The sequence below is a fragment of the Dipodomys ordii genome, unplaced genomic scaffold, assembly GCF_000151885.1.
Source record: "Dipodomys ordii isolate 6190 unplaced genomic scaffold, Dord_2.0 Scaffold21, whole genome shotgun sequence".
Lineage (NCBI taxonomy): Eukaryota > Metazoa > Chordata > Mammalia > Rodentia > Heteromyidae > Dipodomys > Dipodomys ordii.
In genome coordinates, this window is record NW_012267237.1 from 16,129,878 (window position 1) to 16,145,364 (window position 15,487).

Genomic DNA, 15,487 nt, shown 5'->3' on the forward strand with positions numbered 1-15,487 from the left:
ATTCCTCAGCACCACATAAGCAAAAAGAAAAAAGCTGGAAGTGGTGCTGTGGCTCAAGTGGTAGAGCGCTAGCCTTGAGCTGAAGAGCTGAGGGACAACGCCCAGGCCCAGAATTCAGGCCCCAAGACTGGACTAAAAATAATAATAATAATAATCATACTGTACAGAAGAGTTACAGTTACATGAGCAAGGTAATGAGTACATTTCTTATCAAGCATTGTTGCCTTCTCCTTTGTTTTTCCCTACCATCCCTTCCCTCCTCAATCCTCCTCTCCCAAGTCATAAAGTTCATTTTCAACATAGTGTCTTGTACATCTCATTGTTTACAATGGGTCTACCCATATCACTATTTAAGAATTTTTTTTACCTTCCTTTCCCCAATTAGAAAAATATATATACAAGATGCAGGGCACTGGAATCTATCTGTAAATTTGAAGCACACTTCCAATAATAGAAGCTTTTTCACTTGTGATGGGAGGGGAAATCATTGCTCTGCTGAAGAGGATGGGTTTTTATTTTGGTAGATTTTTTTTCTAATATTAACTCAGTAAGAAAAATACTTTAAGTATGTTATATTATTTATAATTTTTAGTTATTCATTTGTTGTATAGGTAAATTAAAACAAGCAATTTGAACATATAATTCTTTATGCTGGTGAAACTGTGCTGATAGACTTGGCCAACAGGGGAAGCTATATTAGTATTAGAACCATGCAATCATGATAATGTACCAAATAAGAATAAATATTTCTTAGTTAGAATCATTAAATTTTTGATTATTCAAAAAATAATCTTAACTTCTCTAAGGACATGATATTTTAAGTACAAATTCAAAAGATGCATAATCCAGGCAAGGTCATCTCTAATTAAGAACATTTTTCACTGGTAATTTGATTTGTTTTCTTATAATTACCACTCCACACACATGTATGATCAATGTAAATGTTTGATTAGAATACCATTTTTTTACCTATACTAGTGTATATCATAATTGGCTCTGTGTAAAGAAAATAGTGTTCTTCATATCATAGATGTATAAATAAATGTTAATTAGAGTTGAAGTTGTCAACTGTATTTCCAAATTCAGTTTCTTAATCATAAAATAAACAAATATGGAGCTAAATCATTTGTCATTTCTACTCTCACTTGTGTAGTACAATGATATCACAATGGTTTTCAAAATGATTAGCATGGGTCAAAGTGTCATGTTCCACAAGTTACCAGGCTTTTAATGTTCAATAGCAGTTCATAATTTTTTTATGTAATTCTCTATAGTAGAAGATCAGGTTCTAGTGCAACATAGCAATACAAGAAACTGCACATTTTTGAAACAGAGGTGTTTACTTTGATTAATTTACAGATAACTCATCAGATCTTGTGACCATACCATAGAGTACATTTTTGAATAATAATTTGAAAAGCAAATATATTCAAAATTAGCTGAAAATGAAGAGGCATTTAGGCATTGCATGTTTGTGATTCTCTCCTAAGGCTATCCTCTTTTGGTCTCAGTGTATGTGAGTATCTGGATTCCTGTGTAATTTGTCCTATTCCAGTGCATTTTGGATCTAACTTCCACATATCAGAGAGAACATGGGTTGTTTGTCTCTGATCTTGGTTGATTTCACTTAATATGATTTGTTCTAGTTCCATTGATTTCCCTGCAAATGACATTATTTTATTCTAATGGGTGTTTAAAATTCCATTGTGTATTGGCACCACATATTTTGTTCCACATCTATTGTGGGGTATCTGGGCTGTTTCCATATCTTGGACGTGCAGGTGTCCCTATCATATCCCAATGCATGGTGCTCAGGGTAGATGGCTAGGAGTGGTATGGATGGGCTTGGAGGAAGGTCTATATTTAGCTTTCTGAGGAAATACCAGACTGCTTTCCATAGTGGTTGTATTAGTTTACATTTCCTTAAGCTGTACAGTAGGGTTTCATTTTCCCCACATCCTTCCAGCATTTGTTGTTCAAATTCAAAATGTTGTTCAAATTCAAAATCTAATAGGGGTGGGAGGCAATCTCAGAGTTGTTTTGATTTGTATTTCCTTTATGGCCAGTATACATACTGAAATGAACTACAAAGATATGAAAACAAAAGATTTTTAAAATTTGTTTATTTTTCTGATGATTCTGTATTCTTTACCGTAAATATGGTATATTCACAAGCATATCTGTGGAAAGGTGGGGGGGAGCACAGAATCTAGGGGAAAAGGGTGAAAAAGTACAACAGTGGAGCACACTAGACTTTGATGAAAGTGAACTTTACATCTCCTAAGTGGAGATGGGAGGGAGGGACTGGGAGAGAATGAGGGAACAGATGTCACTATGCAAAAGTAAATGTACTTATTACCTGATGCATGTAAATGTAACAATTCTTTATATCACCTCTATAATAACAATAAAGTGAATGCTAAAAAAATAAATAGCTAATTGAAATTGAATTGAGTCACTGCATAGAACAGTATTTGTAAGGTATTGTGTTTAAAACGACCTTATCTTTTTCTGCCCAAAGCAATGTGATTTTTCTGATGAATTATCTCTAGGTTGTAAAAAAATAATTAAATGATATGCATTTCAATAGTAAGATAATTATATGCTTGGCTATATCCAGAAATTAGATCCATGCAATTACATTGCATAATTCATAAATTTTTAGCTTGTTTAATGTAATAGAATGAGAAAAATGTTTAAACAATTAATCTAAAAATGCTTGTCTTCTATCTTTGTTTACTCATAAAGCATTACCAGACTACCTTTAAAACAGAAACTGTTTTACATAAAATTTCAATAGAGAAGATAAAATGGGCAGTCAACCACTGTACAATATATATAGAGGAAACATTTCATTCTTTTGTATTACAATTATAATATTTTAAGGAAAACACAATTTTTTTGTTGATGTTACCTATTATTTTACATGACCTGATAAAATAATGTTTCCTTAGTGTATGTGTGAGAAAACTTCATGATCCCAAAAAAATTGTACACTATAAAATTTGCAGTAGCAGCACAAATCCACCTTGACCTTCCATGACCACAACCTCCTAGAATTTGTAGCCTTACAAATTCATTCAACTGTGGTCAGATTTACAAGGCTGGATTTCATGAGCAATAAAATACAACAAGAGTGAGAATACACTATGCCACTTAGGAAGATAAAAACTGAATTGGGGCTGAGAATGGTAGAGTGCTTGCCTTGCATGAATGAGGTCCTGGGTTCGATTCCTCGACACCACATAAGCAGAAAAACGCAGAAATGGCACTGTAGCTCAAGTGGTAGAGCATTAGCCTTGAGCTGAAAGCTGAGGGACAGTGCTCTGGCCCAGAGTTCTGGCCCTATGACTGACAAAAAAAGAAAAGAAAAAAAGAAAGACTGAATTGAGTGTCTTGGGATCCCTTGCTTTAGCTTGGAATACACATTCTCCTGGAAGCATAGCCAAAGCAGCTTTTAGGAGAGACACAAATCTTCCTTCCACCAGCCCTGTGAGTGATCTGAGAAGGCTGTTCTGCAGTCCTAGTTGAGCCTTGAGATGAAAATATCCCAGGGTAGTAGCACTTGGAGTTCCTCTTCATGGGTAACCCTGAACTAGACAATAGAAGAATGACTCTTGAATTCCTGTCCCTCTAAGAATGTGTGACAGACTTAATGTTTATTGATAGCTACTCAGTTAGTTACCAGGTAACTTGTTGCAGAGCTATAAGTTCATAAATAATTCAACAGGAAAAAAATGAATTAGTGTGGGATGAATATATTTTTCCTAATTAACGATTCAATATTTTTTTCTCATCCCTGGACCCTTTGCTAAGAAACTAAGGTTTGTAGTTTGTGTAGGATTGTATCTGATTTCATGGAGTTTTATACTTAAGGGTAATTCTGAAACAGAATTAAAATAGACAATAGTGCTGTGACAATTCATAAAATTGACATTTTGGCAATATGGGATTACAAAGTGTTCCTTGTTTAGAGTATCCATGACCATTCATTGGTACCACAATATCTGAACTTGGTGCAGTACTGGGTGCTCAGATATTTACCTGTTAGGTCATTTTTATAGATTGACTGTAAAGGCTATTTGAGTATTAGACAAACATTACCATTCCATTAATAGACCTATTCTGCAACATTTTAGTGCCATTTCCAATTGAAGATATACATTAAGATACCAATCTATAATGTTTCCAGAATATATGGCATTGATGTCATGCTCCTTGACTGTGGATATGAAACATAGATATTAATTGGAGAAAAGTTATATAATTATTTTTGATTTTGACTTTTTAACATTAATTTCACTTTTTTTACTATGGTCTTATTTCTGATTGTTCCACGAAACGATGTAATGAATGTTGAAAATATTAAGATATAAGACATACTATTATTTATGTACACCTATTGATATGCTAATGCCATAATTAAAATGCCCATTAGTGAAACTGTAAAACCACAGATTTGTGTTATTCCCTAGAAATTTGCTAATCAGGATAATATTTGATACAACTAGTTGTCCATTAGTGTAGCTAAATTCTAGTTTAACTTGTTACAAAATTTGAAACTGTGCTGAAAATATTTTCACAAATATCTTAGAGATTTCAGAGAGCCAAGTAGCATATAAATAAGTGACTTCATGATAACAAAATTTATTATTTTGTGTTCATCACCATGCCTACTCTCAAAGCCTCTATGAGGATCCAAGTTGAGATACAATGTTATTTTATTTCACTTTTTAAAGATCCGTGCCTTTACCAATGTTAGTTTAGTTTGAGTTTCTGTGAATAATTAAGGAGTACATAAATTAATTTCTTTGAAGAAATAGCTAATTCATTTATTTTGTCTATCTGGACCTGAAGATCTGGCATTTTACTACAGGGAACATAGGCTGAAATGCCATGAACATCTGTTCCCACATTTGATTTAATAAATATAATAAATCTGTACGATGCTGTAATATAATAATATTGTTTAAAGTTATAAAAAGTTGCTTCTACTTTTCTGTTACTTGGGACTCACTCTATTATTTATTTTCTGTACTTTATTTGGAAAAATTACATTGCAAATATGGATTTCAAGATAATTGTTTTTTAAACTTGTAATTGCTATTAGATAGGTGATGTACTGAGGGGTACAGTTACATAAATTAGATAGCGTGTCTTCATTTTTTGACAATGCCAGCCCTTCCCGCATTCTCTCACAGTTTTTCCCTTCCCATCCCAAACCAAAAGTTGTATGTTCATATTCAACATTGTGTTTGTTTGGTGAGTACCACTGCTGCATTTGTTTACTCTCAAAACAAAATCTGTAGTTATTATTTTTTTAAAGACCATTCTTTTACCATAGAATTAAGGAAAAATTTTGCTATTGTACACATAGTTCCTATATTTCCCCTAGTTTGTTTCTCTTATTGTTAGCATCCTGTGTCACATTGCTATTCTTTGTAAACATTCATAGTGTTAGGTTAACTGTGATATTTGTCAATAACATCAACCCAACACTATCAATTAATCTCCAAAGTTTATTTAAATCTCTTTTGTTTTCCCACAATTTCTTTGTTTCCAATCAAATCTTCTATCCAGGATCTAGCATAGTGTCTAGATAACAATTTATCTAATCTACTTCTGATCATGATGATTGTGATGTTTTCTTTTTCTGATGATTTTGTAGAGTGCTGGTTAAATGTTTTCTAAAATTCTCTAAATTGGCTTTTTTTTGTTTGTTTGTTTTTCTAAAGGGCATTTTCTTCTGGAATGGAAATTCAAAAGTTTGAAGGGCTATATATTTGCAATTCTGTATTTACATTGTATTTGAAAACACCATCTAAAATAAAAATGGTAAAGATGGGATATGAATAATTCTGACATTCACTGGAAATCACATGGGATATGAAAAGGTTATTTACTCATTATAGGACACTGATTTTATAAAGTTCTCTGTTTATAGATCTGAACACAGTTTTAACTACGGAAACATTTAAGCCAGGACTGTTCATTTTAATGCAATGGGCTTGTGGATAATTGGTAATACGAAGGCATCATTAACCAGTACATTTAGGACATTCTGATTCACTCCTGTAGACTTCAGGCTTGTAAGGCCATTACATACTTAATGACCCTAACCAATGGAAGCAGAAGTTGTCCTCTCAAAGGAAACTCCCAGAGTGAAGTTATTTTTTTTCTGATTTATATACTGGCTAGATGTAGTTAATTATGGAGTTCCAATAATAAACCCAGGAAAAATACAAGGACTCTGACTTTGCTTTGGTTACCTATCCTGAGGAAAAGACCAATGCAATTTTGATTGTTATTATTTGTTTTTTTAAAAAAAAGTTCTTTGTTTCAAACTTCTGCATTCAAAGTAACAATGTTCCTATAGTGATATTATATGAAAACTCAACTCTCCAAACATTTGTGTATCTGAGAGTCCTGAAACCCAAAAACATTGAGGCTATCTTTTCATAGGATATGTAACAACCACAGCTTCAGCTCTATTTTTCTTAAGTGATTGTGAGGTTTCAATGTCACAGTTTGATTTGCAAAATATGTGTGTTCCACAGAGTTGTTCTGCTTACCCTCAAATGCCAAGAATTAACATTTGATTATTAATTCCTATGGTGAGGAAACATTAAATATTGATTCTATCCTCAGAAACAAAGCCAAAGGGATTGGTCTTGCTATTTATAGTTTGGGAATAAATACTAGAGAGCTTTAAATTTCTACTACACTGTCTTGCTCAACTGACTTGTTTTAGTTGCTGTTTCTTTGTTTATTTTGTAACAACTTTCCACTTTGTTTTCTATTTCTCTTGAATGGCTCTTTATACTCTACTTTATTGAAAATATATAAAATTTGCATTACCTGAGCTGTTCAAATTAGAAATGTTCTCTCTTAGATGTACTATTTCATGCTATTATAAAGCAGGTGAAAAACATTTCCACTAAAAATAATAGGATGTTAAAAATTGTTTGCCTTATTTAATATATCAGACTACATACAAATTTTGTTAAAATGTTTGTTAAAAATGCAAAAACTGTATACTGTGAAGTAGTAAAAGAAGAAATATGCACAAAACACAAAATTTGATAAATTTTCCTGTTAGCAAAATATTGAGGTATTTCTAAAAATAGTTTTGAGTGTACATTAAAACATAAGATATGCCAGGCAAAGCATTGAATAGTGTACAGACTATAACCATTATAAGAATGTTAAACATATTTTGAGCATTCTTGTTGAACAAATGAGATATGCCCACACCTTTCTCTACATTTCTACTGTACGATTCAAGGTTTTCTCCAGCTAAGGAATACCATACTGTCCTACAGATCTTATGTTTAATTATATACAATTCAATGGCTTGAATATGGTCAAAACACAGATATATTGCATTTACGTTTTTCTCTTTACACAGGTCATGTCATTATTGTATAATTATAAGCATTTCCTTTGATGTTCACTATGGATACTGAGAAAGAGTAATATTTGAGGTATTCATCAGCATGATTTGAGGACATTTTTATATGAAAATCCTGAACCTTGTGGGCTGAACACCAATAGCCATGTCACTGGTGTTTCTCAAACTTCCATTAAAGCCAACAGTAAAAATGGCTCCTTCATTGCCTCCTGTTTTCTTGAATAAAGTCTCTCCTTTTATATAATCTCTTCATTCTCTTTCTCTTCTTGTTTACCAAGTCCTATTTTGTCCCTTAGAATTTTAATGAAATTTGGGCCTATTTAGTATTAGTAATAGTAGTAGTAGTAGTAATAGTTGTATTTAATTTTTGTTAGTACTGGCATTTTAATTCCATACCTGGATGCTGTCCCTTAGCATTTTTGCTTAGGTGTGACACTAGAGCCACATCTCTTTTCTAGTTTTTGGTAATTGATTGGAAATAAATGTTTCAAAGGAGCTTCTGAACTGGCTTTGAACAGGGATCCTCAGATCTCCACATTCTGAATAGCTATAATTATAGACTTACACCACTGGCATTCAACCCCATTTATTCATTTTAAGTGACTCCTTTAAGCCAAAAAATTCCTGTTCATCGCCAGACTGTGCTCTTCCTTGTGAATTAATTTGTAAGCTCAGAGTCATTTATTTGTAGAAGCGTTTATTTTTAGGTCTTGTCTTCAGAAAAGAAAGCTATAAAGAACTTTTACACAATCATGTGAACAAATGTATGTAAGTCTTCCCTTAACTCTTAGTATTTTTTTTTGCCCTGTGACAGTCTGTTGATAAATTGTTTAATTCTTACCAAAACTCCTCTATTGAGTGTACATGCTCTGAGGAAGAACAAAAATCATCTCTCTAGTAAAATGGAACAGGAAAAAGAAAACCCTTGAAGAACGTTGTTATATTCATATTTTTGTTTTATTTGGATGCTGTAGAGAGAAAAAGAAAAATAAGTTGCACAAAGAGAGTATATTATTGGTGTTAGGACAAGGTGAGAAATAGTGTGGATCGTCTCAAAACTATGCAAAGAGAGCTGTGAGACCCAGAAAAGATCAAAGGCATCTCTGAGGATTTAAGGATGCACATTTGTTAAGATTTATCAAATCCAACAACACATTTCAAATTAATTAATGAATATAATATAAAAATAAACATGAGTATGAGAGGAAAAAGTAAATAAGAAATTCTCAAGAGCAAACATATAAAGAACTGAGATGTTCACTTATCAACACATCCTTGAAAACAATAAAAAAAATAGTTCATGCACACATTTATATTAAACTCCCTGTCATCTTTTTGTTATGTGGAATTAGACCTTTTTAACTACCTTTCTTGTAATAATATGATTTTCTAAAATAAATATAATGATAGTTTTATGGCCATTAATTTTGTATATATTAGAGGTAAAGTTATAATGAGAAAAAGTGAACTAAAGATAAAACTAGAAGGAATAAAGTTGTAGTATTTAGAATTAAACATATTTCATACTTTTATTTTTTATTTTTAACAATTTTATGGTAAAGGTGAGGTACAGAGGGGTTACTGATACATAAGTAAGGTGATGAGTACATTTCTTTTTTGGGGGGGAAATATTTGGTTTTTATTTATTAAAAACATCAAACCAAAGAAGCAAGATTAAATGAGGTAACGTAATTTGCCCAACCTGGCAAAACCACAGGGGTAGAGGCAGGACTGGTACCAGGATCCATACCTTCCTCCCCTCTAATCTCTACTTTTGTTAGAAATGGAAAGCTAGAGTGTCACTCATTAGGGAGGCCGGGCCATTGGAAAGGCTGGTTTCTTTTTTTGCTAGTTCTGGGGCTTGAACTCAGGGCATGGGCACTGTCCCTGAGCCTCTTTGTGCTCCAGGCTAGCACTCCACCACTTGGGCCAGAGTGCCACTTCCAGCTTTTTCTAAGTAGTTTATTAGAGGTAAGAGTCTCATGGACTCTCCTGCTCTGGGCTGGCTTTGAACAGTAATCCTCAGATCTCAGCCTCCAGAGTAACTAGGATTACAAGTGTGAGCTACTGGCGCCCAGTAAGCGAGGCTGGTTTTTATTTGCCTTTGTTCAAGGAAATTCTGTGCATCCTGCTTCTGGCCTATCTCCACCTATACTCTTTTCAAAGCCCATCTCCATCTCTACACTAAATCATACATGTCTCAGTCAAAACTGTAGGGTTTTATTACAAATGGATTTGATTGCTAGAGAGGATGCTCTCCAGTCTTTCTTCTGTGCCTTTTTCCCTCCTAACATCCCTCCAGGGAAGGTCAGCAGACCACTGTGGAAGAGGAATCCGAGAAAAATGAAAGAGGTTTATGCTTTCTCCAAAGCCCTTTGAAGCAACTACCAAATCCTTCTGGCTCCAGCTGAGAATATCCAGGTAGAGGGGTTTAGCTCTCCCCTTCAAGGTCCTCCATGTCTACATCCTAGGGGCTTTTATCTTCTTTGGTCGTTTGCACTGTGCTTCACTAGTCCTGGTTGGCTTTGAAGGGGCTTCCACTTCCATAGCTGTCTTTTCTTTCTGTGCAAGCCGGATCTGTGTAGGAGTTTTCTGCGCTTCTTCCCAGACAGAGTAATGTTGGCCCGAGCACTGGACGCTCTCCTCGAGGTGATGCCTCGTGATCAGCCCTTCATCTATCACCGCAGCCCTTCATCTATCACCGCCCCAAGCACCTTGCGCTTCAGTCTTTGCTTCCGGTTCAAAACTGGCCGGTGCTTGAACAGCTTTTTCTTCAACTCCGTTCGGGGCCAGTTGATCTTTCCTCCCGGAGCACCCATAATTGCAGCGTGGTTCACTCGGGACTGCACTTCCCTACATTTCTTTTTAGACAGTGTTGCCTCCTCCCTCATTCTCTTCCAAGCTCCTCCCCCCCCCCCCCCCCCCCCCCCCCTCCCAAGTTGTGAAGTTCATTACCAACATAGTTAGTGTGTAGGGAGTATCACTGTTGCATTGGTTCATCCTTTGTCCCAACTTTTTTTGTGATTCCCCTTTTCTTCACCAAATCAGATAAACTTATATACAAGACAAAAGGTACAGAAATCAAAAGCAGGGAATAAACCTAAGCGGAAAAATAATGAAAAAGGAAATAACTATAAAGAGTACACTGAAAAGAAAACAAAACTCTTGTTTCCACTTCTTGGAGTTAATTTTGATAAGTATGATTTTATACAGCTATTGAGCCATTGTGATTTTCTGCTAAGAATATTCCAGACACATTCTAGTTATTACAAATGAGGGAAACCATGGAGCTCTGGCTTACTTCACTTAATATGATTTTTTCCCAAGTTTCTCCATTTTCTTACAAGTGGGGCAATGCCATTGTTTCTGATGAAAGCATAGAATTTCATTGTTTATACATGTTTGTCATACATTCATCTACAGAGGAGCATCTGGGTTGATTCCATATCTGAGCTATTGCAAGTAAGTCTGCAATGAATAGGTGATGCATTATTAATAAAATTTAAAACATTGTTTGGACAATGAACAAACAATTAGAGTGTTTCTGGTCTCTAGCTGTACACCTTATCTACTAAGAAAGTAAAAGAACCAAAAGATTCAAACATAACTTTAATGGTACTGAATGAAGACGACCTAGTTAATTTGTCCACAGTTATATTCTGACATAACAAAGTTGAGAACAAGAACACAGGGAGTAGGAATTGAGAGAACAATGGGGAGTAAGATCTAAGGCAATTTGGACATGTGAAATGTCACAGCCAGGAAGTCTTTTGAACTACTAATACATGCTTTAAAAACAAATGACAGAAAACACAAAATAGCTCTGTTCAGGGGGTGATACAATAGTGAAAACAAGATGGGCAAATGAAGAAGGTGAAGAAGGATGAATGTGGCCAAAGTACTTTATATACCTGTGTGTAAATAGAAATCTGCTGAAAATGTCTTGAAAAGGAAGGCAAGCTCGTAGAGGTGAGGTTGGTCAAGACACATTGCAGTCAGGTATGGAAATGGCATAATGAAAATTCTCCTGCACAGCAAACACGTGTTAATAAAAGTGTTTTTTTGTTTTGTTTTGGTTTTGTTTTGTTTTGTTGTAAAGCTATGATCTGAGGCAATCAGCTTTACACAGACTTTGTATCCTAACTTTTCAGCATTTAGTTTCTTATGTGTTATATTGTAATTTTTAACAAGCCTTTCTTTCCTTTTTTATTCTTATAGTTGAGCTGAATTCTTGAGTAAACTTAATAACAAAATGATCTGATTCACGTTGCATTAAAAATCCTAATTATTACTGATGTCAACACAAATGATTTATTTCTTGCCGATGCACCATTGTATGGTAGCCAGGAAGGAATATCAGGAGTCCGAGCAGTTCCATGGTAGAATTGTATTAATCACTTTTTCAGGGAAAAATAGAATGTTATATAGAGTGTCTAAAATCTGAAATACTTGTTTTAATGGAAGCTCTTTCTTTACCACAGGGATGATCAAAGTTTCCTCATAATTAGTATCAACATGGGAATTTGGTAGACCTGCAGATGTGCATTTTCAGTCAAATATATATAATTGTATTATATTTTAGATAATGAATATTGAGAAATGACAGAACACTTTAGGATATTAAGAGATTGATTAGGGACTACATTATTATGATAGTGTAGAAGAGCAACCCAATTAAATGAAATAATAACAAGACATGAATGTACATACTATAAAATGAAAAATCTTTAATGATACATTTATAAGATTTTTTTACTCATGTAAATATAAAGAATACATGTGAATAACATACATGTACATGTCCATAACAATATTGGATATATCCTTAGTAAATAAAGATTATATGACCCATGTATAATAAATCTCCCTATATATTTACATACATGTAACTTTATGTATCAACTTGATTAATCCATGTTTTAATCAAGATAAACCTTAGATATGGGTATATTGTAAGAATATTTCTGTATGAGTTTAACATTTAATTTGGAAAGTGAAGTAAAGCACATTGCATGTCCCAAACTGGTAAGGATCATCCAATCCAGTGAAAGTCCAAGAAGAATAAAAATAAAATAGGGAAGAATCTCACTCCCCTAATATTCTTTGAGCAATCTTCTGCATATACTCAATTTGAACTTGTTCTAAGTTTTATAAGAAAATTTCATAATACACACAGATATCCAATCAACTCCTTTGGGTTCTGTTTCTCTGAAGACCCCAAAGAAATTCAGATATTTGTACTGAGTGAGGATAGAGAAATAGAATATTGAAGATAAGTTATCTGACTTGGTTTTAGTGTTTCAGGAATCAGCTCATTTCCAGTGGATACTTTTTGATACTTGCAAGGAGCTGAATGAAAAACTTCATGTATAAACCTTCTAAATATTTTTGGGAAACAACCATAAAGAAGTTGACTGTTTTTTCTCCTAATGTTTTTGACAAAATGATGAAAGAAAATCATTTAAAAATGTGGAGGATGATGTCCTTTTACAATATTTAATACAGCAATATGAAGGGCAGATGAACACTGAGTCTGGCATCTGGAGAATATGAGCCTATCTGATCTACAGCGAGCTTGTTCCTTTAATTTTATTTTTAATTTTTTGTCAGTCATGGGGCTTGAACTCAGGGTATTTCCTAAGCTTTCTGCTCAAGGCTAGCGATTTACTTCGAGCCAAAGCTCCACTTCCGTTTTTTCCTGGTTAATTGGAGGTAAGAGTCTCAGACTTTCTTTCCTGGTAGGTTTTGAACTGCGATCCTCAGATCTCATTCTTTTTTCTTTTTTTTTTTTATTGTGAGAATACCGTACAGAGGAGTTACGATTACATGGGCAAGATAACAAGTACATTACTTATCAAGCATTGTTGCCTCCTCCTTTGTTTCCCCTTCCTATCCCTTCCCATCCTCCCCTTACCCCCACCAAAGTTATAAAGTTCATTTTTCAACATAACGACTTGTATATCTCATTGTTGTAATGGGTCCACCTGTATCCCCAGTTGAACAATTTGTCTTTTTCCCTTCCCCTCCACAAATTATACCAACATCAAATACAGTGAAAGCAGGGGTTGTACAGTGAGGGAAGGACAAACAAAGCAACATAGATATCATCTTATAAATATGTTAGAAACAATTATATGAAAGGAAAAAAAAAACATGTGAATACTTACCTTGGGGTTCATTCCCCTAACATCAACTTATCTGAACTTTTCTGCTTGACACAGACATATACTAGTTATTGTAAATAAGGGAAAACATGGGACCTATTTTTGGGGGGCCTGGCTTCCTTCACTTAATATAATTTTTTCCAAGTCTTTCAATTTCCTAACAAATGGGACAATGTCATTCTTTCTGATGGAGGCATAGATTTCCATGGTGTATATATAATGCATTTTCTTGATCCATTCATCTACTGAGGGGCATCTGGCTTGGTTCCGTATCTTAGCTATGGTTAGATAATGCTGCAATAAACCTAGTCATGCTGGTAGCTTCAGTGTGGTCTTGTTTGTGATCATTTGGGTAAATGCTCCAAAGTGGGATTGCTGGGTCATAGGGGAGCTCTGTTGGTGGGAGTGGAAACTTGTTCAACCACTTTGGAAAGCAGTGTGGAGGTTCCTCAAAAGACTCCACATAGAGTTGCCCTATGATCTCATTCTTATGAGTAGGTAGGATTGCAGAAAATGTGAGATACTGACACCAGTTGTTTGTTTAAATTTTCAGTCTGTATTGTTCTCCTCCGTCCAGTTCTACTTTTTAGGGGCTTTTCGTGGCAGATACTTGACTTTCATGTCCTCTCAGCATCCTGCTGTGTCCCCCGAGGCTATGCTAAACCATCACAGCTTCAAATACAGCACTGTCAAGGGCAGCCTATGGGAGTTCGACAGCCAGCACAGTCTCGACTTGAAATTTCAAGGAAACCTTCACAAATTTACAACTCTTGAATTCGTGTATTTCAAAGCAAGCATCATTTGGAAGATATCAAGGTCTGTTTTAATGGTGAACACTAGCTAGGCTCTCTTGGGCTGTGTACAGTCCCTCGGAGTGTCTGGGTAGCTAAACATGTAAAAACACTTTCACAGAGAACCATTTCCCCTGGAGGTGCTCTCTTTTCAAAGAAACATCTTTGGGATGAGTTAATATCTTTATACCATTGATACTGTGATTAGTAGAGCTTGCCACCAATCCTGGAGATTCTCCCAATATGTTTTCCCTATTGTTCCAAAGCAAAGCATTTGGTTTCTTTTAATAGTACTAATCCCTGTAATAATTATATAACCCTTGGCCATAACTTTCAACAAGCCATTTTTCTGCCCTTACAGTAAATTTTCTTTTCTTTTTTTCTTTTTCTTTTTTTGCTTGTTCATGGGGTTTGAACTCTGGGTTTGGGCGCTGTTCCTGAGCTCTTCACCTCAAGGCAAGCCTCTAACACTTGAGCCACATTGCCACTTCCAGTTTTCTGGTGGTTTATTGGAGAATGGAAAGACTTGGAAAAAATTGTATTAAGTGAAGTAAGCCAGGCCCAAAGAAACATAAGTCCCATGGTTTCCCTTATTTGCAATAACTAGTATATATCTGAGACAAGCAGAAAAGGTCAGATAAGTTGATATTAGGTGAAATAAACCCCAGAATAAGTATTCAAATGATTTTTCTTTCATACAATTGTTTCTAACATATTTATAAGATGTTTTCTATGTTGCTTTGTATGTCCCTCCCCCACTGTATAACCCCTTCTTTCGCTGTATTTGATGTTGGTGTAATTTGTGGAGGGGAAGGGAAAAAACAAATTGTTTAAATAGGGGTACAGGTGGACCTATTACAACAATGAGATGTACAAGTCATTATGTTGAAAAATGAACTTTTCAAATTTGGCAGGGCTGGGTGGTCGTGGATGGGAAGGGATGGGAAGGGGAAACAAAGGAGGAGGCAACAATAGTTGATAAGAAATGTACTCATTATCTTGCCCATGTAATTGTAACACCTCTGTATGGTATTATCACAATTAAAATATATATAGATATAGATAGATAGATAGATATAGATATATATAGTGGGAAAAAAAGAGTCTCACAGACTTTTCTG

General features: G+C 34.7%; 1 pseudogene; it reads right to left on the bottom strand.

Moving 5' to 3' along the window:
* Positions 1-9,842: 9,842 nt before the first annotated feature.
* LOC105983827 lies at positions 9,843-10,230 on the bottom strand (annotated as a pseudogene).
* Positions 10,231-15,487: the final 5,257 nt, after the last annotated feature.